Raw genomic sequence first — 27,025 nt, 5'->3', positions numbered from 1 at the left:
GACATCACATTTTAGACTTGTTCTGCGACGGAGTTTATTGAACTCCGCAAACTCCGAAACAATATATATGTTCACAGGGAAATTAACTCAGCATTCCGTAAGAAGCCATAATTGAAGTAAAGATAATTGTAAAATTTTATTTCCTATGAGATCCTGATTGGTCTGAGTCACTTAATCTGGGTCCAAGCCCTACTGGTTTACCTAAACAACCCAATCCAGCACATGCTAACCCTTTTACAGGAAATAGTTTACATGATTAAGATTTACTTGAAGATTATACTACCCTATTGACACAATTACCTGGGCAATATTGGATATGTGGAGAAAGGGTGTTCAAGTGTTTACCCTCAACCTTGGATGAGAAGTGTATTCTAGGTGCATTAATACCATCCGCATAGGTTAGAACTAGTATCTCTTTTGCTTCTGTATCTCATAACTATTGATATATATATGTGAAAAAGCATTACAACCCTCTGATAGCGTGTGGCACTAAGTTTCACCTGCTTGTAAGAGCTTTTATCCCATGGTGAGGTGTGGCTGAACTACAAAGAGCAACTGCAAATGTGTGAACAAAACTGGAAAAAAGACATTAATGAAACAGCAGATAGTATTAGAGTGCTATGAGGAAAAAAAATGAAATTATTATCATGAAAGGTAATAGAGAATCGATTAGCCTTAGACTACCTATTAACAGAACAGGACAGCGCGTGTGCATTATCGAATAATACCTGCTGGTTTTATGTAACTCCAGACTAGAGAAATGAAACTGATATAAACAAGCTAAAGACACATTTAAAAGTATTATATGAAGCAAGGCAGGCATCTCCCCTAAATCTAACCTCTTGGCTCCCAGACTTGGTTATACATTTGAACTAAAAAGATTTTGTTTGCTGTATTTGCTGTCTCATTTTGCTTTGTAATTTTATATGTGTCTTTGCAGTGTTGTATCACCTCCTGCACTCAACTCAGTACTAAATGATGGATAACATAATGTGACCCTGACGGTCAAAAGAAAAGGAGGGACTGTTAAGAAAATCTCCTTCCCTACCTATTGTAACCATCAGTCTTTATAGTATGAAGGTGTATTAACTTTCATAATATGTATTGGTTCACATTATACACTGTAATGTAACAAGGTGGTGGAATTTTACTGGAGACTCTGGTATTCTCATGCTTAAGTAAAACAAACTAAAGGATGCCCAGCCCTGGAGTGAAGGACTTTGCTTCTGGGAAGCTTAGAGCTGTCCATGAAGGATAAGGGATACCCTGGGTGAACCAAGAGAACACCAGCATCCCAGCACCTCTGACACATCCTGGAAACCCTCCCAGTATCACCTGGCGTCACAGATCAGTATCTCCAGCAAGACTGACTCCAGGGACATCTGCACCAATAAACAAGCAGCAAGAAGGCTGCAAAACTAGAGCTGCTTTACAAAGTTTTGCTACGATTAGCAATCAATCAGCAACATGTGTGTTAGTTATTAGTCAAGTCGTGTTGCCCCTGAATGACCGAAGGGTATAAGAACACCGTGTAAAGTCACATCCAGGGTGCTCCAATTTGGCACACACATGAATAAATATTTGTGCTTGTGATTCTATACTTTGTATCCTAGCCTCTCGCCTTGGTCGGCATGGGCCAGTTGTGAATTTTCGTGACAGTGAGCACTGTTCAGCAATAACTAACATGTTGGTATGTTATCAATACTGGTGTCATTACAAATCCAAAATGTAGCACCATACAAGCTACCATGAAGAAAATTAACTCTATGCCAGCCAAAAGCAGCACACAGGATCACTGCTGTAATTAAAGACACATACACGAGTTACACACATACAGTTGCAGATCATAGAATCATAGAATGGTTTGGGTTGGAAGGGACGTTAAAGCCATGGGCAGGGACACCTCCACAATTCCCTGTCCACTGAGTGGTCCATCCATCAAATCCACGTCTCTCCAATTTAGAGACCAGGATGTTGTGCAGGACAGTGTCAGACACTTTGCCTAAGTCCAGGTAGATGACGTCGGTTGCTCTCCCGTTATCCACCAATTCTGTAACCCCATCATAGAAGGCCACCAAATTTGTCAGGCATGACTTGTCCTCGGTGAAGCCATGCTGACTTTTACCAATCACCTCCTCATGTGCTTTAGCAGAGATTCCAGGAGGATCTGCTCCATGATCTTGCTGGGCACAGAGGTGAGACTGACAGGCCTGTAGTTCCCCAGGTCTTCCTTTTTTCTCTTTTTGAAAATGGGGTTTATTTTTCCCATTTTCCAGTCAAAGAGAACTTCACCAGACTGCCATGACCTTTCAAATATAATGAAAAGCAGCTTAGCAACTTCATCCACCAGTTCCCTCAGGACCCACGGATGGATTTCATTAGGTCCCATGGACTTGTGTACCTTCAGGTTCCTTAGATGGTCTCGTACTTGAGCTTCACCTACAGTGGGCTATTCTTCATTTTCCCCGTCCCTGCCTTTGCCTTCTGCAACTTGGGCGGTGTGGTTAGAGCCCTTGCCGGTGAAGACTGAGGCAAAAAAGTCATTGCCTACCTCAGCCTTCTCCATATCCTGGGAGACCAGGTCTCCTGTTTCCTTCCTGAGAGGGACCACATCTTCCCTAGTCTTCCTTTTGCCACTGACATACAGAAGTTTTTCTTGTTGCTTTTGATGTCCCTGATGAGATTTAATTCTATCTGGGCTTTAGCTTTCCTAACCTGATCCCTGGCTACTGGGACAGTTTCTCAGTATTCCTCCCAGGCTACCTGTCCTTGCTTCCACCCTCTGTAGGCCTCCTTTTTGCTTTTGAGTGTGTCCAGGAGCTCCTTGTTCATACATGCAGGTCTCCTAGCACTTTTGCCTGACTCCCTCTTTGTCGGGATGCATTGCTCCTGAGCTTGGAGGAGGTGATCCTTGAATATTAGCCAGCTTTCTTGGGCCCTTCCTCCCTCCAGGGCTTTATCCCGTGGTACTCTACCAAGGAGATCCCTGAAGAGGACAAAGTCTGCTCTCCTGAAGGCCAGGGTGGTGAGGCTGCTGCTGTCCTAAGGATCTTGAACTCTACCATTTCATGATCACTGGAGCCAAGGCTACTCTTGAGCTTGACATTCCCCACTAGTCCCTAGCAATGGTGTCTGCAATGGTATTTTTAATGGTCTTGGTATCGGTGTCTGTAACAGTATTGATATGAATACCTGTATGTGTAATAGTTCCTGTATCTGCATCTGTACTATTGTCTGCATCTGCAATGGTGTCTGCATCTGCAATGCTACCTCCAATTGTTTATATTTTGTGTGGTATCTCCAATTATATCTGTATATTTAATTGGTATTTGTGTCTGCAATTATATCAGTATCTGTGATGGTGTCTGTGAGGCTACCAGTACCTGTATTTCTGATGGTACCAGCATCTGTATCTTGTGTCTGTATCCATAACTGCATCTATATTGGTAATGGTATGTGCATATATTTTTGTAATGATTTCTCTATGTGTACATGTATCAGTACCTGCAGCGGTATCTGTGTTTGTAATGGTATGTGCATCTGCAATGGTATCTGCATCTTTACTGGCATCTGCTATTGTCTCTGCATCTGCACGTGCAATGGCGTCTCCATCTGTTATGGTATCTGCATTGATATCTGTGTCTGCCATGCTAACTGCTTCCGCAATGGCATTCACAAAGATGCCTTCCTCTGAAACGGTACCTGCATCCGCAATGCTACCTCTGTCTACAAGGGTATCTGCAATGCTCTCTGCACCTACAGTTTTGTCTACATCTGCAACGGTACATGCAGAGTATCTGGAGTGGCATCTGTATCTCCAATGGCATCTCTCTCTGAAGTTGCATCTGAAATATTATGTGTTTCTGCAAGGGCTTCTGCAGTGTTATCTGCATCTGCTGTGGCATCTATAATGGCATCTGCATCTGCAATGAAATCTGCAGTGGTGTCTCCAATGGTGTCAGTGTCTCTGCCTATATTGGTTTCAGTGTCTGTAATGGTGTCTATCTGGGTACCTGCGTGTCTAATTGTACCTGTATCTGTTACCTACATGTGTGTCTTCAATTGCATTCGGATCAGCACCTGTTTAATAGCACCTCTACTGGTTACAGTGTCATGAGCTGTAGCTGTAGTAGTAGGTGTAATGGATTGTGTGCTTGTATCTGTGACTGTACTTGTATCTGCAATTCTATGTAATTGTATCTCTCTATGCAATTGTATCTGCAATTCTATGCATAATGATTTGTGTGACTGTTCCTGTATCTGTAATCGTGCGTGTTATGGTGTCTGTGACTCTAATTGTATCTGTAACTCTCTAATTGTACCTGTAATTATATATATTTCATGTGTATATCTCCGGTATTCCTTGGATAAGGAACTGGCCTGATGGTCACACTCAAAGAGTTGTGGTCTCCAAGTGGAGAGCAGTGATGAGTGGCATTCCTCGGGGGTCAGTATGACCAGTGCTGTTTAACATCTTTGTCGGAGACATGGGCAGTGGGATTGAGTGCACCCTCAGCCAATTTGCCGATGACACCAAGCTGTGTGGCACAGTTGACACGCTGGAGGGAAGGGATGCCATCCAGAGGGACCTCGACAGGCTGGAGAGGTGGGCCTGAGCAAACCTCATGAAGTTCCACCATGCCAAGTGCAGGGTCCTGCACCTGGGTTGGGGCAATCCCAGGCACAAATCCAGGCTGGGCGGAGAATGGATTGAGAGCAGCCCTGAGGAGAAGGACTTGGGGGTGCTGGTGGATGAGAAGCTCAACATGAGCCGGCAATGTGAGCTCCCAGCCCAGAAAGCCAGCCTCTTCCTCAGCTACATCAAAAGAAGTATGGCCAGCAGATAGAGGGAGGGGATTCTGCCCCTCTACTACACTCTAATGAGACCCCACCTGGAGTACTGCGTCCAGCTCTGGAGTCCTCAGCACAGGAAGGACATGGACCTGTTGGAATGGGTCCAGCAGAGGGCCACCAAAATGATCAGGGGGCTGGAGCCCCTCTGCTATGAGGACAGGCTGAGAGAGTTGGGGTTGTTCAGCCTGGAGAAGAGAAGGCTCCGGGGAGACCTTATTGCGGCCTTCCAGTACCTGAAGGGGGCTACAGGAAAGCTGGGGAGGGACTTTTTTGAGGGGCATGTGATAGGATGAGGGGTAATGGCTTCAAACTGGAAGAGGGGAGATTTAGGTGAGATCCAAGGAAGAAATTGTTTGCTGTGAGGGTGGTGAGCCCCTGGCCCGGGTTGCCCAGAGAAGCTGTGGCTGCCCCATCCCTGGAGGGGTTCAAGGCCAGGCTGGACGGGGCTTGGAGCAACCTGGTCTGGTGGGAGGTGTCCCTGCCCAGGGCAGGGGGTGGCACTGGGTGGGCTTTAAGGTCCCTTCCAACCCAAACCATTCTGTGATTCTATGATCCTGTGAATGTCTACGAGATTGCTGACAGACAAAAGGGCTTATGGTGAGTACTAGGTAGTATCTTTGTATTGCTTTGTTGTGTTGTTGATAATCCTGGTTTTGGGGGTTTGCTGTTTTGTTTGTTTGTTTTCTTGTAGACACAGTTAGAGGAATTAAATAATCAGATTACAAACTTTACAGATAACCTTAAAATAAGTAAAAGCAGGGAGAGTTCTTTGTCTGATGAAAGGGATGAGCTGAACCAAAGACTCCAGAAAAAACAAAAAGCATTTGCTAAAATGCTGAGAGAAACAAAAGAAATGGAAAAAGAAAATGAAGACCTGAAGAAACAGATTAGGAGGCTAAGCAGTAGCATTCAGGTAGAAGTGATTTTTAAAAACACATTCGATCTTGGTCAAGCTCCTGCATAGATGTGCTGGGCTTGGGGGGGAATATTAAGTACTTTTGGAAGGAACGGAGACTTACACTCGATTTAAAAATTTATGTTTGCTCATCAGCTGGGTTACATGTGAGCTTTTGTTGTCGGAAGCATGCCTCAAATAAAATGAAGAGCCTGAAAAATACTTGCTCCTTGAAATAAGTTTGAAAGAGTCTGAGGACTTGAATTACCACTTTTAAAGCTTCTTTGAAAAATGGAATTTCGTGGTGTTCCTTGCTGTCCTTATTTCCCCTTTCAGAAGAAAAGCAAAAGATTTACAGTATTGTCTATTTTGTTTTAAATTCAGCTACTTGCTGATGAATATTCAGTTTAGAATGCAAAGTTACATTCCAACACTTCAATAATTTAAAGACCGTTTTTAAAAGGTCATTTAGGTTGTAAACTAATTCTACCAGCTGGAATTAAAGTCGTTATTTTTTGAGTGGAGATAAACACTTAGGTAGCGGTCATTAAACTTTAAGTTTGTGAAAGGCTGTAATTTTTCAGAGCAAAGCTGACAAACAAAATCCGATCACTGCACTTCAGAAAAAAATTAAAAAGTTGGAAAGTGAACTTGAGAATAACTGTGAAGAATCAGAAAAAAAAAAAAAAAGATGTAAGAGAAGACAAAGTATGTGATATTTAGATATTTAGATTGCGGCTTTGAAAAACATCATCAGCCGCGGTGCATGCAGTTCAATTCTCCATATTGCCTCTAAAAAAAACCCCACCCACCCAACCAAACCCGATCAGAAGAAAAGCAGTTTCATGACTGTAACTTCTTTATGTTCCCCATGCTCTTTGTTACTGCTCTTGTTGCTTAGTACTGATACGTTAATCTTTCTTGCTCTGTTTTGTAGAATTAAAGACCCATAACAAATCTTAGAAAACTAAGATTTTATAGGGAGCAGTGAAATTGATTACCTAAGTGCTGTCAAGTGTGCATTTGTGAAATCAATGCGACGATAAAAACATGAAGTACTTAGGAGCAAGAGCGTGAATCCTAAAAGGGATGGTGTTTGTGTGACTATCCTTCACAATAGTGCTCTCCACATACGTGGAGTTCTGAGCAATTGGAGACGTGTTCATTTTGCCAGGTGTTTTGTTTGGTTTTTCGCTTGTGTTTTTACTACCTCAGTAACTAATTAGTGGCTTGTCATAGTAATCATAAAATATACTGGAATATTACAGCATGCTTGTATAATGACATTCAGACTATTTATGATATTAAATATTATTCTAGGACTGCAGCTATGCTTCCAATTAATTTGAGGCTTTTTAAATACCTGCTGCTTAACGTCTAGAAATATTTTTCTTAAACTTGGCATGTTTTTCCCTTTTTCCAAGATTTCCATTCTGTCTGTCCCTTAGTGTCAGTGACTGTTTAGAATGAAGAGAGACAAGGAAGTGCAGGGGCTAGCTGGAGAAAGGAAAAGTCCAATTAAAAAACCAAGAATTGCTTACAGGAATATTGACTGTGATTTTTCAGTAGACATTTATGATCACATAGGTAAAAGTTTTAACTGATGTATAATTTATAGTTACTGAGTTGTAACTTTAAGCACAGATTCCATTTCTCATAGGAAATATTAAGCTAAAATGACCAATTGTGCAGCCGTGCAGCAGGGGCATGTAAACTCCAGAAGACAGATCTGCTGTAAATTGGCGTAGAAAAATGCTTCTTTTTCTTTAGTATATCTTTTTACTAACATGGAATTCAAAGTAGAAGGATGGGCTAGCACCTTTATTTTCACAAAAAGTGTCACGCCTTTTTTGTAAAATGAATATTAAAAGCTAAGGAAGAATTTGCTAATAGCATTAAACTGCATCAGCTTTATACCCCAGTCACCGCAGCATACTTAAGGTATCCAGCTGGGCCTGCTGTTTACCTTAGGGTAAATAAGGTAACTAATATATGCCTGCTATGGCTTCATGTTTGAAATTGATAAATGAAGAATACATCATTCTTGGTTTTCTAACGTGTTTGCTTATTTTGCTTTAAGAAAAAAAAATCGAAAAGAAAGACAGAATTTGTTTATGTCCTTCACAGACCTCCAAGAAGGAAATAATTAGATGAGGGGAAGGGAAAAAATGGCAAATCAGAATGGAAAGAACTGAGGAAGAAACTGAAGGAAAAGGAAAAAGATGCTTTAGCCAAACAGTTTGAATACATTGAAGGAAAATTATACCAAATGAGTTGGTTTTCATAGATTCAGCTACAAAATGAGGACACAAGGGAAATCCAGATGTGTTTGCCACATAATTATAACAGGTTGTTATAAGATTGACGTCTAGAATTTGACATTGCTATTGAGATTAAAAGGATCAGTGAATTTTCAAGCAGCAGGCTACTCCTCTATTATCCTTTCTCCTGTAGAAGCCAACAATCTTTATTAGAATAAACTGTCTGTGAATAAAACTAACTCAAGTCCTTTATTATACTTCTTGTATACAGCATTATGTTATTCTCGTGAAACAAATAACAGCTTTATGAAGACGGGCTGTTTCTCACTGCTGTGTTATTTAATCAGACTGCCAAGATTGGATGCTGTGCTACTCTCATATGTAGTGCTCCTGCGGCACCGATGGTTGTAGCGTTATGAGGTGGAAGCCTTTTAAAAAACACATAGGCACAAACCCTCTGCAAGTGTTATGTTTACTTCAGTAGCATAATGGCAGGGTTTTACTGCTAAAAGATGCAGAAGAGAAAGGGAACTGTGATGGCGATTGTAACTGTTGTTAGATCGTGGTTTGAAACTGCTCCAAAATGGCATTTATTCTTAGCAAGTCTTGCATTAATTTCACAAAACACACAGGCAAGGCCAGCAAGTGGTTTACGACATGCATGATACTGATTTAATGTTCATTGTGTTTTCCAGGTTTGGGGTTGGTTTTTTTTTTTTGGTAAAGCTGTACTGTCTATAAGGTAAGCTTACTAAACAGAAAAGGGTTCAGTGAGCAAATAAACTGCAAACGTGGATTCTTTAAGACACAAAATATCTTCTCCTAAAGAAAGCAAGTTAGCATATGAAGTTTTAAATGTAAATATGCTGGATGTTGCAGGCCTGAGAAAGAGAAAATTACCGCAGAAACTGAAAAGTAGTGGTGTCACTCTTGACTGTGTTGTTGGAGTAAGAACCTCAGAGACTGAAAAAGAACTGGAAGAACTAATAAAACAGAATCTAGAGTTAGAAAATGGAGTTGCTCACATGAGGTGAGAGGCATTTCAAAAGGATCTTTAAAAAGATTAAGAAAATCATTAAGAAAATCTAAATGAGAAAAAAATCGGTGGAAAGAGATAGATAATCTCTATTAGATCAACTGATTCAATAAGGAAAAGAAACAGATGGGAATTTCAAAAATCCTTCGAGTTTGTGATGAGCAAACTTAAAGCTGCTTGGGAGCAACCGTGCATGTTCAGAGAATATGCAGCACTGGTTCATTATTACAAAAAGCCAAATAACATGAAAAACATCTGGGTCCTATTGTACAAAATTATAATTACAATTAAAGTTGTTGAAAGTTACTGGAACTGATCGAGGGAGGTCATCCTCCCCCTCTGCTCTGCCTTGGGGAGGCTGCATCTGGAGCACTGTGTCCAGTTCTGGGCTGCCCGGTTCAAGAAGGACAGGGAACTGCTGGAGAGGGGACAGCAAAGGGCTACCAAGATGCTGAGGGGACTCAAACACCCCTCTTATGAAGAAAGGCTGAGGGATTTGGGTCTCTTCAGTCTGGAAAAAAGATGGCTGAGGGGGGATCTTATCAACGCTTATAAATACTTAAAGGGCGGGTGTCAGGAGGATGGGGCCAGGCTCTTTTCAGTGGTGCCCGGGGACAGGACAAGGGGTAACGGGCACAAACCTGAGCATGGGATGTTCCACCTAAACATGAGGAGGAACTTCTTTCCTGTGAGGGTGGCAGAGCCCTGGCACAGGCTGCCCAGAGAGGTGGTGGAGTCTCCGTCTCTGGAGACATCCCAACCCCGCCTGGATGCGTTCCTGTGCCACCTGCTGTGGGTGACCCTGCTCTGGCAGTGGGGTTGGACTGGGTGATCTCCAGAGGTCCCTTCCAACCCCTGCCACCCTGTGATTCTATGAACTGCTAATTTGCGGTTAGGGAGTGTATTCCTAATCAATGTATCCAGTATCACAGAGAATAGCGTGCCGGAGTTACAGAAGCTGTACACATCTTGAGAGAGCAAATTCTTTTTGCCAAAGTTAAGTACTTTTGATTCATGGGAATTAGTTGAAATGGTGTATATGGCTGACATTGATTTAGAATAACTACCCCAGTAATAGTAGAAAATCCAGTCTAGTAATCCAAAAGCACGTGCTTGTTTTACAGTAAGGGATGTTTTTCTGCATTAATGGCCATCTGTTTGTTTTGGCTTGATTCATTTTTTGATGTAGAAAACATCAAGCAATCCCATGAGATTCCGTTGTAGAAGCATTACCTTTCAAAAATCAATACCTCCAGGAAAAGCTTCGTGCATTGCAGAGACAAAGTTTGAAAGAGACATATTTTAGACCCTCAGTAAGGTAATAATGTAACCATATTACCTAGAGGAATCGCCCCTAACAAAAATATCTGATACTCTACGTCATTTAGCTGACTTTACTTCTAATGACAGTGTTCTAGAACAGTCAGCTTTTAGTGTTTTTTTTAGAAAAAAACAAACAACAAAACTACCCCAAAAAAACCCAACACCCCAAAACTTACGGTTTCTGTGTTCTAAAGTTAGAAGCTGAAATATTCAACATCCTAGCATATGTAGAGAAATAAGGGATATGTATTTTTAAATATGTGAGTCTGCAACTGAGAGAATATTTCTATATTCCATATTGATTGAAAATTTGGGATACACAGAGTTTGGGGACATACTGAGTTGCATTTCAGTTAGATGCTTTTATTGTGTTTTGATTCTTACAAGGTTCGTTATGTTGCAAATATTGCATTATTAGATTATCTTAATCTTTCAAGAAATAGATGTAACAGTACATTCTAGGTTTCTATATTTCTTGTTTTGTTGTACTGTCTTCTGCTTTTCTTTCATGCTTCGTTGTATCTTCAACTTGAATCAGAGTACACGTGACCAAACGGAACTGACCAAGTCTGTTCCTACCAGTATCAGTAAACAAAAGTATTTTAATTCCCTTCAAAAGAAATCTATTTCAAACAGGCATGAAATCAAACATCAGACTAATCATAGCATTACCGATGGCAATGAAATAGATGAGGAAGCAGACATACAAACACGCATCATGTATAATGAAGGCCATGAGGCTACTTGTTTATTTTATCACCAAAGTGCTATAATCAATTAATGAAATTCAGTTACCAGGAGCTACACTATTAAATATTTGCACTATCAATCATTTGGATTAGTTATCTTCAGAAACATATTTGTACAAAACCCAGCAGTTACAGCTCTAATCATGAAAATTATATTCATGTATTTACGTAAATGCATAATACAGTTACAGCTTCATGATTTAAAAGACAGGGTTTTGATCTGATGCAGATGTTAGAAAGTCTAAGTTATTATTAGTGAAGTTTTTTGTTTGTTATACTATGCAGGATGACACAGTTAATTTTTACCCTAGCTACTGTCAACTACTTAAATAGAGCAATATTTCAGAAATTACAGGGAAAAAAGGCTTCAGCAGTGCCCAGTATCTCACTTGCCACTAACTTGTCAAATGATTTGTGTGACCTTTTAAAGGAAGCTGACTTAATAAAAACTCCTAAGTGCCTTCATAGCTCTTTCAGTAAACAAGGAGAATGAGTACTACTTCTGGGTACCTTGAAAAGATTGTATATTTCCCTTTTTTTTCACTTGTACCTTGCATGGACTGCTTGTGTATCAGCCCATCTCTTATGCAGTGGTAGGTTTTGGATCAGTAAATTCAGTTTATAAAACTGTTTCATGCAAAGATTGTGAGGAGGCAGCAAATTCAGAATCTTCCTCCCTTTTCAGACACCAAGATCTGACAGATTTTTCTTTAACTCTGCTGTGCTCCAACACAAACCTCCTAATCCCTCCAGTTATTTGAGAGAAGAAAGAATAAGCCATTTTTACCTCCAAAACTTGGTCACTATATAGGTTTATGTAGGGCTCTAGGAAGCAAAATCTTCCCATTCCCCACCGTACTGTGGTCTGTACTTCTGTAGAAGGAAAAGGAGGTATTTCATGGACCCAGAACTAGAAACAGCAGCATCTTTAAATTATTACTGCTAGGGAAAACAGTTGCTACAAAGACACATTTGAACACCCTTTAACACCTTTTCTACCTCATAAATGAATGTAGTGAAAGAAAAGTGGTGATATGACAAGCTCTTTTCCCTTTATTTATCACTCTGCAAGGAGCATACATGCCTTGGGAACAGGAGACAATTTCCTCATGCTTTAAAATGTAGCAGAAGCACGGTTGCTAAAAAAGGGGCCTCTTTTCTTGCCTCAAGCTCCCAGCCATTCATTTGTGGTTTCTTTCCCCTCGGACAGTATTAGCATTCAAGCAATTGCTTGGTCTGTCAGATCAGGGAATTGGTCTCCTAGAAAAGGTAAGGAAAAAAAAAGTAGGACTTTGATTTATTTTCCTAATGTTTCAGTTTAGTTCATAAAGTACAGAAAATCTTGAGACTAACTGCAGCTTTCTTGGGTAACACAGAAAACGAAGGAGCTGATACACTGGCTTTGGGTGTGACTATATCACTAGACATTTTGGGGAGCTCAGTATGCAAGAAAATTTAGGGTTCAAGTCACACCAAAATATAGCATGTGTTTTATAAATATAAATTGTAGTGGGAAATAAACGATAAAGATTTGGAGTATCTCAGAATGTTAAGATGAACTGTTTACTTCCTTTTACTTTTTTTTCTTTCCTCTCTATCAGCCAGTAGAAGTGGAAAGAAAGTCCCAGAATTGGAAGAAACCAATTGGTTTGATGAAAAAATTTACAGAGAGAGTCCAAACAGAAAATGCAGATCTGAAAAAAGCTGCAGCTGTGGTTTTTAATGAAAAATTACTTAGTCTTCAACAGGAAAACGGAAGGCTGAAGGTACTGATTTATCTCCAATAACTATATTTAGATAACAGTTTATAAGCAAGTTGGTAGGAAAATGGAGTAGCAAACCTGTTGTTAACATTGGCACAGAAGTATTTTAAAAGCACCAACTATGAAACATGTGGAACAAAAAAGCAAAACTTCATTTTAGCATAACATACTGCGTGATTTATGTAAAGGTACTCTGTATGTTAAGGATATATTTAAATATGTGATGAAATGTTACATTCAATGTGCCAGGTAGCTGTAACTATGATGTGCTTTAAAAATGGATGTCTGAAAATTTCTACTAAGCAATGTTTATGTGAATTAACAGCCTGTTTCATATTTAGCCTGAAACGGAAAAAAAAAAAGAAACTTCATTTGGGGGGCCAGCTGAGTATACGTTATGAATCTAAAACCAAAGGATGATTGGGATCTAAAACCAAATCTAAAACCAAAGGATGACTGATGAAAATGAGAGGCTGCATAAAGAACTAAAAAAGGTATGATCATTGTAATGCAACGCTTTCTTTCCATTAGTTACCAGTTGTGGTAAGTATCTTTTTTTTTTATTTTTAAATGGTTGATAGGGGATCAACACTTTTCTAAGCATTTATAGTGCTACAACAGAATTTTTAATTATATGGGGAGAGCAGACATCCAAGGAGCCGCCCAAGACAGAACTTGGAAGTTGTGGTACTAGTGATCTTGGATGTACCGTTTTCATCTAATTCAGCATGGACCCTATCTCACCATAATTTTAGATAATCCTGTGCTTCATGTGAGGTTAAGTATTCCGTAAACCTTTGTTTTGATTAATCAGTGGAAAGCTGACAGTGGAGAGCACCTACGAACAGTGAAGAATAACTTGGAGATACCAAATGAGAAGTTAACCGTACAGCTGGAGGGAACCATTAAGAGGTGAAATTTGGCTGAGAGACAATTTGACAGAGCTGACAGCTCTCACTTGTTATAGTTTAATTTATCGCATGAAAGCCTGTACATACAGATGCTTCAAATGGTCTTAAAATCTTTCTAGCTTGTTCCACAGAGTGAGTTTGCTGTAGGGACTTCCCTCTTCCTTCCAGGTCATTTTTGGGGGATTGACTTTGCCAGGCTAAAGGGGATCTTCATGCCTATTTCCAATACGGCCTCTTACATGCAGTCCCTAACAAGCCTTACAAGTATTACTTCACAAATGGAAGAGCTGTTGAATTTTAAACTCACTTGATGAATTTCAAAACCTTTGAAAAGAGGTATCAAATTTTGGCCTTTACTCCAGAGATGTAGCCCTAGGACTATCCACCTGGATTAGCTTCCATCTTCTCATTTATTAATACATGCGTGGTTTTCTTCCCCAGACATCTTGTACTGGCTGTTCTCAGCGTAATGTATCATAGAATCAGAGAATCATAGAATCATAGGGTTAGAAGGGACCTCTGGAGATCACCCAGTCCAACCCCACTGCCAGAGCAGGGTCACCTAGACCAGGTTGCACAGGAAGGCATCCAGGCGGGTTTGGAATGTCTCCAGAGACGGAGACTCCACCACCTCTCTGGGCAGCCTGTGCCAGGGCTCTGCCACCCTCACAGGAAAGAAGTTCCTCCTCGTGTTTAGGTGGAACTTCCTGTGCTCAAGTTTGTGCCCGTTACCCCTTGTCCTGTCCCCGGGCACCACTGAAAAGAGCCTGGCCCCATCCTCCTGACACCCACCCTTTAAGTGTTTATAAGCGTTGATAAGATCTCCCCTCAGCCGTCTTTTTTCCAGACTGAAGAGACCCAAATCCCTCAGCCTTTCTTCATAAGAGGGGTGTTTGAGTCCCCTAATCATCTTGGTAGCCCTTTGCTGTCCCCTCTCCAGCAGTTCCCTGTCCTTCTTGAACCGGGCAGCCCAGAACTGGACACAGTGCTCCAGATGCAGCCTCCCCAAGGCAGAGCAGAGGGGGAGGATGACCTCCCTCCACCTGCTGGCCACACTCTTCTTGATGCACCCCAGGATGCCCTTGGCCTTCTTGGCCACAAGGGCACATTGCTGGCTCATGGTCATCCTGTTGTCCACCAGGACTCCCAGGCCTCTTTCCACACAGCTGCTCTCCAGCAGGTCAGCCCCCAGCCTGTCCTGGTGCATGGGGCTATTCCTCCCCAGGTGCAGCACCCTCCACTTGCCCTTGTTGAATTTCATAAGGTTTCTCTCCACCCAACTCTCCAACCTGCCCAGGTCTCTCTGTACGGCAGCGCAGCCTTACGGTGTGTCAGCCACCCCCCCCCCAGCTTTGTGTCATCAGCAAACTTGCTGAGGGTGCACTCTGTCCCCTCATCCAGGTCATTGATGAATATATTGAAGAGGACTGGACCCAGTACTGACCCCTGGGGAACACCACTTGTCACTGACCTCCAGGTAGACTCTGTGCCCCTAATCACAGCCCTCTGAGCTCTGTCTTTCAACCAGTTATCTATCCACCTTACTGTCCATTCATCAAGCCCACTCTTCCTAAGCTTCCCTATGAGGATGCTGTAGGAGACCGTGTCGAACGCCTTGCTTAAGTCAAAGTAGACCACATCTACCGCCGTCCCCTCATCTATCCATCCAGTCATGCCATCATAGAAGGCTATCAGATTAGTCAGACATGATTCCCCCTTGGTGAATCCATGTCGAGTACTTCTGATAGCTTTCTTTTCCTCCACGTGCCTTGAGATGACGCCCAGAATGAGCCGTTCCATCATCTTTCCAGGGATGGAGGTGAGGCTGACCGGCCTGTAGTTCCCTGGCTCAAATACGCAAATTTCAATATAGGAAGTCATATATATGACGTAAGCAAATAAATGCGTTCAATAAATAGAACTTTGACTTGAATCCTATAGAACAATTATTTTGTTAATTTTTGCTTGTTTTCCCTTTTCTAAAGTCAGCATTACTAACATGAAGTGTATACCAGCAGCAAAATTAACACAGAAATAAAATCCTTTTGTTATGTGATATTACTCTGGAGCAACGCACTTTCCAGTTTTTTTCATGTCTCAAACACTGAAGAAGGGATTTGGTCACGGTTAACTACGTTTCAGAGAAACAGAGATCGACTCGGGGAGAAAAACAAATCCTTACCATTTTAGGCAGTAATAGAAGAAAAGCCCACCACTAACAGTAGCCTTATGAGAGTTCATAAATTGTCACTGCTTTCAGAAACTGCGTATAGTCTTGTACTTCAAACACTAATTTTTGGCTCCTGCATCTTCTACTGAGAGGCACTTCTAGAGGGTAACCCTCTAGAAGGAGGTCTAGAGGTCCCTCTCTGGTGAGGGACCTATTCTAAGTTACGACTGCAGGTCATTTCTAGTCAACATACACTCACTTGGGTTTTCATTGCAAAATCAAAGGCTTTTCATACTATGCTTAAAAAGGAACTTGGACACCTAGGTATGTAAATAAGCATGTCAGTAGTATTTTTAAAGCACTTAAACGATTTACGCATATCAATTCCCTAAGCATATGTATAAATTATGCTAATGTAGCTATGTGTCTAACTTTCTTTGTAGATCTAACTTTTGAATACTTTTTTCTTCATCCTTCATGAAACATGTAGCAATGATCTGTACTAACTTTACAAAGGCTGTAGATAATTAGCTTTGTGGAAACTGTCAGTAGATAAACATTTGGGATTTTTTCTTTGTGATTACCTAGTACTTGGTTACATCCTTAGTATTACTTTAATCCACTTTTAAATCCTGTATCAAAGAGAACTCCATGTGAACAGCATTATCCATTGATACTATTTTCAAGAGTAAAACTTTCTTAATTTTTCTGTTAAGATTGAGCTTCTCAAACACTTTCCTGAAGTACCAGCTCTGTAAATGATTTAAGACTTAGCAAGCATCAGTCCCATGGGAAAATCAGAGCACTACAGAGCAGCACACTGCTGTGTGACTGGGGAAAAAAACAGAAACTAACCCTCTTGAAATTATTCATATAATGAACAAGATCCTTATATTATGTTATATCCAAATTTCCTGCATCTAATTCAGAGAAACTGTACCTGTTGTATTTCTCAGACTGGCCATCGGTGTACTGCATTCAATCACAGGAACTAGACACCACCACCTAATTTGCAGAAGAACTACAGAAAAGCCCAGATGACTTGAACTTTTGCTGGTTGTTGATCCCAATTGGGTTTAGACACTTGAACTGTTTTAGCTTTCAGGAATGCAGATTTGCTGTAACAAGATTATTCACGTCGTTGATTTTCATTACCTTAAATTTCATAACAAATTATCATCATTTTTGCAGGACATACTGAAAGGATAAAAATGGCAAGTTGATGACAGAAGTAACTGACCTCCGGACACAGCTGAAAGCCTCGGAGTTGGAAAAACAGCAATTAAAGTTGAGTTGCATGAATCATCCTAGGCAAGATAATGAGAACAATTATGGTTAGCTAGAGCAAGCTGTTTAATATCTAAACTAATATTTAATGACAAAGTAAATTTCTAGGCATTATGTTCATGAAATTTATTTTGTTGTTAGTGAATCTGCTGTTCATGGGTAAATTTTTAAATTTTTGTGTCTCTAGAGAACATGCTTATTCTCTCATCATTTAGCCTCTTAAGAAAAATGCAAAAAAGGCTGTTGTTGGTGTCTATTTCCTAAGTTCTGGATAAAGGCGGTACTCCTTCATTCTTTTTACTAGGAAGAAACAAAAAGGCTGGGAACTAGAAAACTTTGACTTTTTTCTTCAAAACTTTTTGAAGAAATTGAGGATCTGAAATATAATTACAATGAAGAAGTGAAAAAAAAATACTATCTTAGAAGAGAGATTAAAGCAGCTTTCTGAAGGGTTTGGTGTTCAAGTGGATAGTCCAGGCAACATTTGTGTTGATTTGGCTAGTGTTTAGTATCGTCAGTACTGATACAAAAATAAATTCTGGGGCAGTTACATAATACTGATTTATTTGTTTGTCTTTATCTTGGAATGATACAAGTCTATTAAAGTTGCAAGAGTTCAGCACATAACTAAAAGAGCAGAACTGGACTAGTCAACAGATTATGGTCAGTATTTATATACACCATTTTGTGTATATAATATACTATTTGAGTTTTACCTCTCTCAACTCCTTTGCAATATTATATCTTAGTTCAGAACAATAATTAAGGTAATACGCGGGTGTCAGGTGAAGTTGAAACCTTCGACTTATCCTAAGAGTTGAGACACTCCTAAAATGTGCTAAGTATACAAAGTTCCAGATCAATAAGAACATGTAATTTGTTCTTGCTATCTCGTGCTATCGTACTTCTTAATTATGGACTCAGGGTCAGCGTGCTGGATGTCTGTTCTTACATCCATGGTTATTTTTACCTCAATTTTAGAAAATCCAAGAACAAAGAAATGAAAATAAAGTTATAGTATTTCAGCCAAACTAATGGTATTTTTGCAGATAAATGATTTTTTTATTTTGTAAAATTTTATATAGCTGGATGTATACTTTTATAGCACAGATAAAATAAAGCTAACTCATATGATCATGCATTCTCACCTTTATTATTTATGTGTCGTCTTTCTTAATATGCCCTTGATGAAGTGTCCTAATTGAAATGAAGCCTGAAAATGGGTATTACTAAGCCGAGTCATGTCTCTCTCTAATTACTAAGGATCTCCAAAACAGAACTAGTGTACTTTCTATTATTTACTGTTTTTGTCCCAAAATAGTTGAAGTACCTGTAGAATATGGCTTAATTAGGTTTTCAAGTAATAGGGTAATGCTGCAGCTTACCAGCTAAATAATGCAGTGAAAAGTTTTTCCCCCAAAGAAACTGTTACAACTTTTAGAAAAAGTATCAAATCTCAGGACCAATTCTGGTCCCACCTGAAATACGTCCTTTATTGTCAAGAAACAACTAGATCCTAAATCTGAATCCTACATGTAACAGTGTCATAATAATCATATTTATAGAAGTGCAACCTATGGAACTTTTAAAGTTGATTGCATTAATTAGATAAGCTATTAGGACCAGCCAGTGTTAGACAACATACTTTCTACACTTAATTATAACAGTTCCTAGAAATTAGTTCAAGAGTTAAGGAATTTTAAGGAATCTGCTGAAAGCTAGAGCTCTGCTCTGGATGTCAGATCTCTCATTATATAAAATCAGTCATTTAGGAAAAAAAAATCATACAGTACCTAGGCTGCTGCCTAAGCTATAAGATTATTTGTAAAGAGTTCTGTGGTAGACACAAGTGCAAGAACACAACTTACAAGAGAAAAATCACTTCAAGCATCAAACTTGCTGTCTTTGAGTCTGTCAAATCTTTGACCATCCAAGTTTGCAAAATGGTGAAACAAATTCTTCGGTTCAAAGTCACAGTCATATTTAGTTCTAATAAAAGAAGTTACAACAGGCTGAGAATTCAGGTACGTCTCTGCAAGTGGCCAGCGTAAACCAAGATGATGGCGATGGAGCTAAAATAAAAAGAAATAATATCAGTTTAGAGATTTTGATATAGTAGCCCAATAGTTCCCAACTTTGGGGGGTGGGGATGTGTGTGCTTTAACTCTAGGACCCTCTGCATTAGGGTGCTTATAACCATTAATCAGTTGTCTGAATAACATGAGTAACAATGAAGCCCAAAAGGCAAACCAGAAACAAGGTGTCATCACAGCTTCAGATATAATATAAACTTGCTAATTAATCAAAAATCGCATTCTTATTAACAATACTTATTCTATAAGCCAACACTACGATAAATGATTTTTTTTAAAAAAGGAATTTTTTAAAGGTATACAGAGAGTCAAGAAAATATTATTTTATGTTCTCAGCTACTTTAAGTTATTAGCATAATGTAGATCATGAAAAAGTGTAATAGGTTGTCATTGTAGTAATTCACTGGCTTGACTAATTCTGCTGTCACCTGATTTGCTAGGAGAACATTTACTACTAAAGAATTTGAAAAACAAGACAAAAAGTGAATACCTCACCCTACTTCACACATGATGAATTACTAGAGTGCTTTCCACGCGTCCATCTATATATTTACCTTGATTAAACACCCATCATGGCAGTGCCACACAATTCCTTCAACTGCTCTCACTGCAGCCTTCAAACCAAGACAGTATGGTATTTTGTTTCAAAGTAAGTGGACTCTTTTCTTCAAATGCTCCATGGGGTACAGGAAGATGTACAGGTTGCTTCTTGCTTCCCAACCCTATGTTAAAAGAAAAAAAAATAAATCTTCCTGCTAGTTACATGTGATAACTTAAGATTTTTCTTATGTTTGTTGTTATGGCTATCTTAAAAGCAGTGTGTAAAGGTGGCCTTCTATTAGGCACTACAATGTTGTCCTGCCTTTAAGGGAACAGTTAAATATACTTTTAAGTATTAAATGTAGCTGTCTCCTCTTCATGTAACTTTTTATTTATATAAAATAAACATGACACAGAGATTTGTACAGTTGTCTGCTTTGTCCTCGTGGTCACCTCATCAGTAACCATTCTTCACGCTTCAGATCACGATCAATAGCACAAACATATTAGTTCCTGAAAATCTGGCCTATTTTCTTATGAATATGGATTAATACTTAAGCCAGGCTGTTAACAAATGCATCGCCTCTTCACTGACTTTTCATCTTCACTGATTCTTCACCTAAAAATACAGCTATTAGAATTTTTTGTTGCCATTCCTTCACATTCTGAGAAAATGTTTAGACCAAATACTACTATTTTTCCTTTCCATCCTTGCAAGTTATCCCAGCACAGCTCAGAAGTTAGAACTCACTTGTGCTCATACCTAATTGGTTTTTTCTTATAAGGCTTTTAAAGGGAGAAGCCACGACCAAACTTTAGTTTAAATTACGTTTCCTTAAAAGAAATAAATCATAGTATTTCGTAATTTAAAACTTGCAATTTATGACTAACTTTAGGGATTAAAAAAATAAGGCTGAATAAAATTTTCTACTTTAACAGAATAAACAGTCTCCCAACAGCAAGTAAAAAAAGGTCAAGAAAAGGCACCAACAATCTTAAAAAAATTTTAATATTTTAATAGTAATATTTAAAATAACTTTTCCAGTCAGAATATTTTTTGAAAGCCTAAAGTAAAGCATTTTTATAGTAACTCCCAAAGAATATGCAGGTGGAAAGACATTTAATAGACACAAGTAGATTCACGACAACTCAGCTTTCTGAAGTGAGTATTTTTGGGTGAGCATTCTTTTTCTCTCCCTTCTAAAAAGGTCACATTGCTAGCTTAGAACTTTTTTTTTAAACTTATACAAAGAAAATGCATAGTCTTCACTCAAAAATATCACTAAATCAAAAAGTATTTAAGAACAGACCACACAAACATACCATATGGATTTGCATTAATATTAGTCCCAATAAGCTCCAGTGTTTGTTCTGAAATTTCCGCTAACGGCACCGGACTGACGGTGTTTTAACACCAGCGCTATTTCAGCACCTATGCTATGTTAGCTTCATCATTTACAGATGCGTGCCAGTCATATTGCTTACTATTTTTCTCCACAGGCACCCAACCTACGAGAAAACATTGCATTTTACCAAAGTAAATATCTGAAGTTTTCAAATGAGTACCAGAACTTTGCATGCATTAAAAAAAAGCAACCCACAGTTAAGTACAAGCAGAAAAAGTAACAAGAAAAACCGTGCCACAGAGACATGTCAGAGGAGTGCAAACGTGACAACTCTGCCTTTAGCTGAAACCCAGTAACGTCTGTGCAGCAAACTGCAATTATTTTCAATGTGTCAGAAGATCAAAGCCTTTCTGGATAGTGAATGAATGACACTCCAATTGTTTTCTGAATATGTTAACTACTACTTTTAACTCTGGAACTAATTTTAATTCACTTCAAAAATGGACCCCCCTCCCCTCTATTCTGCATCGTAGGCACCTGGCATATACCCGTTTCCAGTGGGCAAAGGATTGCTGTTAGACAACTCTATGTCCTTTGCTGGAATCCTGGATGTCTGGAACAGGCCTGAAATCCTCTTCAACGTTCCAAACAAGTTCTAGACATATAAATGTGACGTTTAGTTCAGGAAAACTGTTAGCCAGTTTTACATTTTGATCATCTTTCAGGGCAAGTATTAAAACACCATTGATCTAAACCTTGTTTTACAGACAGTAGTCCCAGTTACGTTGTACGAGCACCAATATCCGGCATGCTCAAACAGTCTACAATTAGGAGGGTTTAAAGAAGCCTAGTAGCCTTTAAGTAGTTTAAAAGTTCAAAACTACCTAAGAATAAAAAATAGCTACCTAAATAGCCAACATTATATTCAAACTAGAGCAAGACAAGTAGAATAGAATAGAATAGACTATTTCAGATGGAAGGAACGTACAATGACCACCTGGTCCAACTGCCTGACAGCTTCAGGGCTGACCAAGATAAAGTGTGTTATTAAGGGCATTGTCCAGATGCCTTTTCAACACTGACAGGCTTGGGGTATTGACCTCTTCCGGAAGCCTGTTCCAGTATTTGACCACCCTTTCGGTAAAGAAATGCTTCCTGATGTCCGGTCTGAACCTCTCCTGGTGCAGCTCTGAACCATTCCCATGTGTCCTATCACTGGATCCCAGGGAGAAGAGCTTGGCATCTCCCTCTCCACGTCCCCTCCTTAGGAAGCAGCAGAGAATGATGAGGTCACCCCTCAGCCTCCTTCTGTCTAAACTAGACAAACCCAGACTCCTCAGCCGCTCCTCAGAGGACATGCCTTCCAGCTGTATCACCTGCTTTGTTGCCCTCCTCTGGACATACTCAAGGACCTTCCCAGCCTTCTTAAATGGGGGGCCCAGAGCTTCACACAGTGCTCCAGGTGAGGCTACACCAACGCTGAATACAGCGGGACAATCCCCTCTATTGACCAGCTGGTTCTACTCTGTTTGATGCACCCCACGATGTGGTTTGCCCTCTTGGCTGCTAGGGCACACTGCTGACTCCTATTGAGCCTCCTGTCAACCAGCACCCCAGATCCCTTTCTGCAGGGCTGCTCTCCCTATTTATACTTGTGCCTGGTGTTATTCCACCCTAGGTGCAAAATCCGGCATTTCAACTTGTTAAATTTCATCCCATCAATCATTGCCCAATGCTACAATCTATCTGGATCCCTCTGCAAGGCATCTTTGTCCCTCAAGAGAGTCAACAGCACCTCCCAGTTTGGTATCATCAGCAAACTTGCTAACGGTGCATTCAACTCCTGCATCCAGTTCATTGAACAGCACTGGTTCTAGAATTGAACCCTGAGGAACACCGCTGGTGACTGGACACCAGCCAGATGTAGTCCCATTGACTACAACACTTTGAGCTCTGCCACCCAGACAGTTCTTCACCCAGCACACCGTGAACCCACTCATCCCACAGTTGGACAACTTGTCCAGAAGGATGCTGTGACGAACAGTATCAAAAGCCTTACTAAAATCCAGAAAAACTACATCCACTGCCTTCCTTTCATCCATGAGGTGGGTGACCTTATCATAGAAGGATACCAAATTAGTTAGGCAGCACTCTCTCTTTGTGAACCCTTGTTGACTATGCTGGATGATTGCATTATTCTTTAAATGCCTTTCAGTAGCATCCAGTATAATCTTCTCCGTAATTTTTCCAGGGACTGAGGTTAGACTCACAGGTATGTAGTTCTCTGGGTCTTCTCTCATGCCCTTTTTGCAGACTGAAATAACAGCGGCTAGCTTCCAGTCAGCGGGGACCTCCCCAGACTCCCAAGACCTTTGGTAGATGATTGAGAGGGGTCCTGCCATGACATCCGCTAGCTCCTTCAGTGCTCTTGGGATGAATCCCATCAGGCCCCATGGACTTGTGAACATTAATCTGATACAGCTGATCCCTGACAATTTCAGCATCCACAAATGGAAAGTCACTGTTCCCACAACTCGTGGCCCTCCAACTCAGAGGACTGGGCAGCCCAAGGTCTATCAAGTACTATTAAAGGCTGAAGCAAAAAACGCATTGAATGCCTCTGCTTTTTCTTCATCCCTGATAGACCATCTTCAACAAGTATCAGTCCAATGTTTTCTTTAGACCTCCTCTTGCTATTAACATACTTAAGAAAGACCTCCTTGTTATCTGAAACAAAACTGGCCAGTTTCAACTCTAACTGAGCTTTGGCTTTTCATGTCTTCTCCCTGCATATATGAACCACAGCTCGGTAATCTTCCTGCAAATCCTGACCTTGCTTACAGAGAACATAAAATTTCCTTTTCTTCTTGAGCTCCATGAGTTCTCTGTTCAGCCAAGCTGGTCTTTTGCCCCAATTGCTTGACTTACGGCACAGTGGAATTGCCTGTTCCTGTGCTTCTAAAAGGTAGTTCTCAAAGACTGACCAGCACTCATGGACTCCTAAGCCCTCAGAAGCAGATTTCCAGCTCCCTGAATAGCTTAAAGTTTGCTCTCCTGAAGTCCAGTCTTATTACACTGAAAATTTTAAATTCAACCATTTCGTGATCACTGTGGCCAAGGCAGCAACCTACCATCACATCCCCCATGAGTCCTTGTCCATTTACAACCAGCAAGTCTAGGAGGGCGTCTTTCCTAGTTGGCTCACTGAGCACCCGTGACAAGAAGGTTATTTCCTACAAACTTCAAGAACTTCCAAGACTTGATTGTCACAGCAGTATGATATTCCCAGTTGATATCTGGAAAGTTGAAATCTCCTATAAGGACAAGGGCTACCGATCCAGAAATTTCTCCTAATTGCCAATAGAATAACTCATCAGTGCTTACATCCTGGCTGGGTGATCAGTAGTAGACACCCATTACAACATCCCATTACAACATCCCCTTTGTTTTCCATTCCTCTAATCCTTACCCAGAGGCTCTCAACTACATCACCACTAACTGTAAGGGCTGTACAATCAAACCTCTCCCTTATGTACAGCGAAACACCTCCACCTCGCCTGCCCTGTCTAGCCCTCCTGAACAGCCTGTAGCCCTCCAGCTGTAGAACTCATTCCACCAAGTCTCACTAATACAAATGATATCATAGCTCTGGGAGCTGACAAATGCTTCCAGTTCACCCTGCTTGTTTCTCATACTGCGTGCGTTGGTGTACAAGCATTTCAGATACGCTCCTGAGCCGTCCATGCTCCCAGGAACAGCGTAAATATTCCCACCAGCACTGCCACCCTCCCACGATGCCTGACAACCCTCGGCTTACCTACGGCAATCCTGTTGGTATCCCCATCCAAGCACTGATTCCAGTTTAAAGCTCTCTCGAAGTAAAGTTAAGAGTGACATTAAAAAAATTGGAGCAGGATCACTGACATATACTGTGTTAGATTAGAGGCATTCTTCCAACCGGACAACTTACATAGCCAAAAGGAAGGGAAGAAATCTCCACTAAACTCTGCAATCTTCCAGTGAATACAAGAATCCTTTCAACCTTTTTTTCACGTTGTTTGTTGGGTTTTTGATCCAGCCTGGCCCATAAATAGGATGGCCCCAGAGTTTCCAGGGGGATAAAACCAGCAGTTTACTGAGGTAATCATACTTTGCAGAGCATGGAAATGTGTAAAAATCATTACTTCCGGGCCAGAAGTCAGAAACGAGTTGGACTGCACCACAAGTGGCACTGCCCCACCTGCAGGAGACATATTGGACCAGAAATGATGGTTCAAGATAGAAAACACAACACAATCCACCAAAACAGCAAAAAAACCCCAAACAGATAAAACATTGTACACAAAACAAAGACCCCCATCTAAACCTTAAAACGGTAAACAAGCTGAAAAAGAGGACTCTCCACAAAAAAAGACCATGCAGAACATAGTGTAACGTAAAAATAACATAACCCAGGAAGCCAGGGCCAACACACCCAGATCCTGTACCTAACAGTAATACCTGAGTTAAACACTCCTGGGGAGAAAGGCTGAGGCCCTCGGAGACGTTGACCTGGCCAGCCATGGCCACCGGGCTTCAGCTCATAATTTCTGTGTCAGATGACCCTGTCCTCCCTGTGACACCCCTCAGGGCTGCTGTACCCAGCTCCAGGGGAGTGGATACGGCCTCGGCATTATGGGGAGGTGCTTCCTGGGAGCAAGATCTCTCACGGGGACACTGAGAAACCCTCCTCAGGCCTGGATGCCTGAGAAACATCTCTGCACTGCTCCACATCTCACCAAAACCAGGGACAGAGGAAGGCTGCTGTGGTGGCCACCAAGAGAACCAGCTCACCTGGGCTGTTCTGCAGCCACCAGGTGCCTTTGCTGTCAGGCGGGTCTCAGTGTTGGTCTGCAAACGGCTGTCACCTCCCTGCAGGATGCTCTTCAGCACACAGTACGTCTGCACTGAGCCTTCCTGGGGATGAAGTCCCAAAGGGAGGAATGGGGTTTGCTTGGCCCCCATTCCCAGGGTGCCACAAGAGAGAGCTGCCACCCCCAAATCAGCTGTGTGACGTGGACACCACACGCGAGCTGCAGACATGGGTCAGGACAGCTTTGGGGGGCAGGCAAGCCATTCTGTGGTGCCCCTGGCGCTGGCAGAAAGCAGAGCTGGAGACAATGGGGGGCAGCCCAGGGCAGCCAATGGCAGGGTGCAGCGCCCGCACAAACACCCAGCTCCTTGAGCCTCAGCCCCGGGGCTGCAGCTCGGGGCTGGCACTGGCTGGGGCTTCGCTGGGAAAAAACAGGCGGGGGTGACCCTGACACCCCGCACATGTACCTCGTCCCATGATCTGGGAATATGTCCCTCTGCCCATCGTCGCCATGGGGTGCAGAACGAAGTGCTGCTGGCCCTGGCGTGGTCCTGAGCCATGTCTCAACAGATGACTCTTTAACCAGCAGGCCTGAAAAGAGGGAAAATTGCCCAGAATTAAGCTGTGCTCAAGTTTTTGCAGGCAGTGGGCTTTTTTATGCTGCCTGGCGGTGCCGCTCCGGAGGAGCGCTCAAGACCCAGGGCGGCTGCCTGTACCTGCGAGCAGGCGATGGAGTGTGCGCAGCGGGAGCCAGCGGTGGTTTGTGTGGCCGTTGGACGGCTTTGGGCTCTAAATGTGCCTAACCTAGTACGCCTGGTCGCTTTCTCCTTACAGGTTGTATTTAGAGCTTAAATGGTATTATTTTAAAAAGCAAAACCAACAAGCAAACAGACAAAAAAACAGCTGGCCGATTCCCCCCCCGCCCCGAGATGGGCTTTTTCCCCA

The 27,025-nt window shown here is 41.3% G+C and overlaps 1 pseudogene; it reads right to left on the bottom strand.

Annotated features, from left to right (window-relative positions):
- Positions 1–19,132: 19,132 nt before the first annotated feature.
- Positions 19,133–25,791, bottom strand: LOC134514860 (RNA ligase 1-like; annotated as a pseudogene).
- Positions 25,792–27,025: the final 1,234 nt, after the last annotated feature.

The sequence above is a fragment of the Chroicocephalus ridibundus genome, chromosome 4 (assembly GCF_963924245.1).
Source record: "Chroicocephalus ridibundus chromosome 4, bChrRid1.1, whole genome shotgun sequence".
Taxonomy (NCBI): Eukaryota; Metazoa; Chordata; class Aves; order Charadriiformes; family Laridae; genus Chroicocephalus; species Chroicocephalus ridibundus.
The sequence above is the reverse complement of the archived record's forward strand: the minus strand, read 5'-3'. Positions and strand labels throughout refer to the sequence as shown.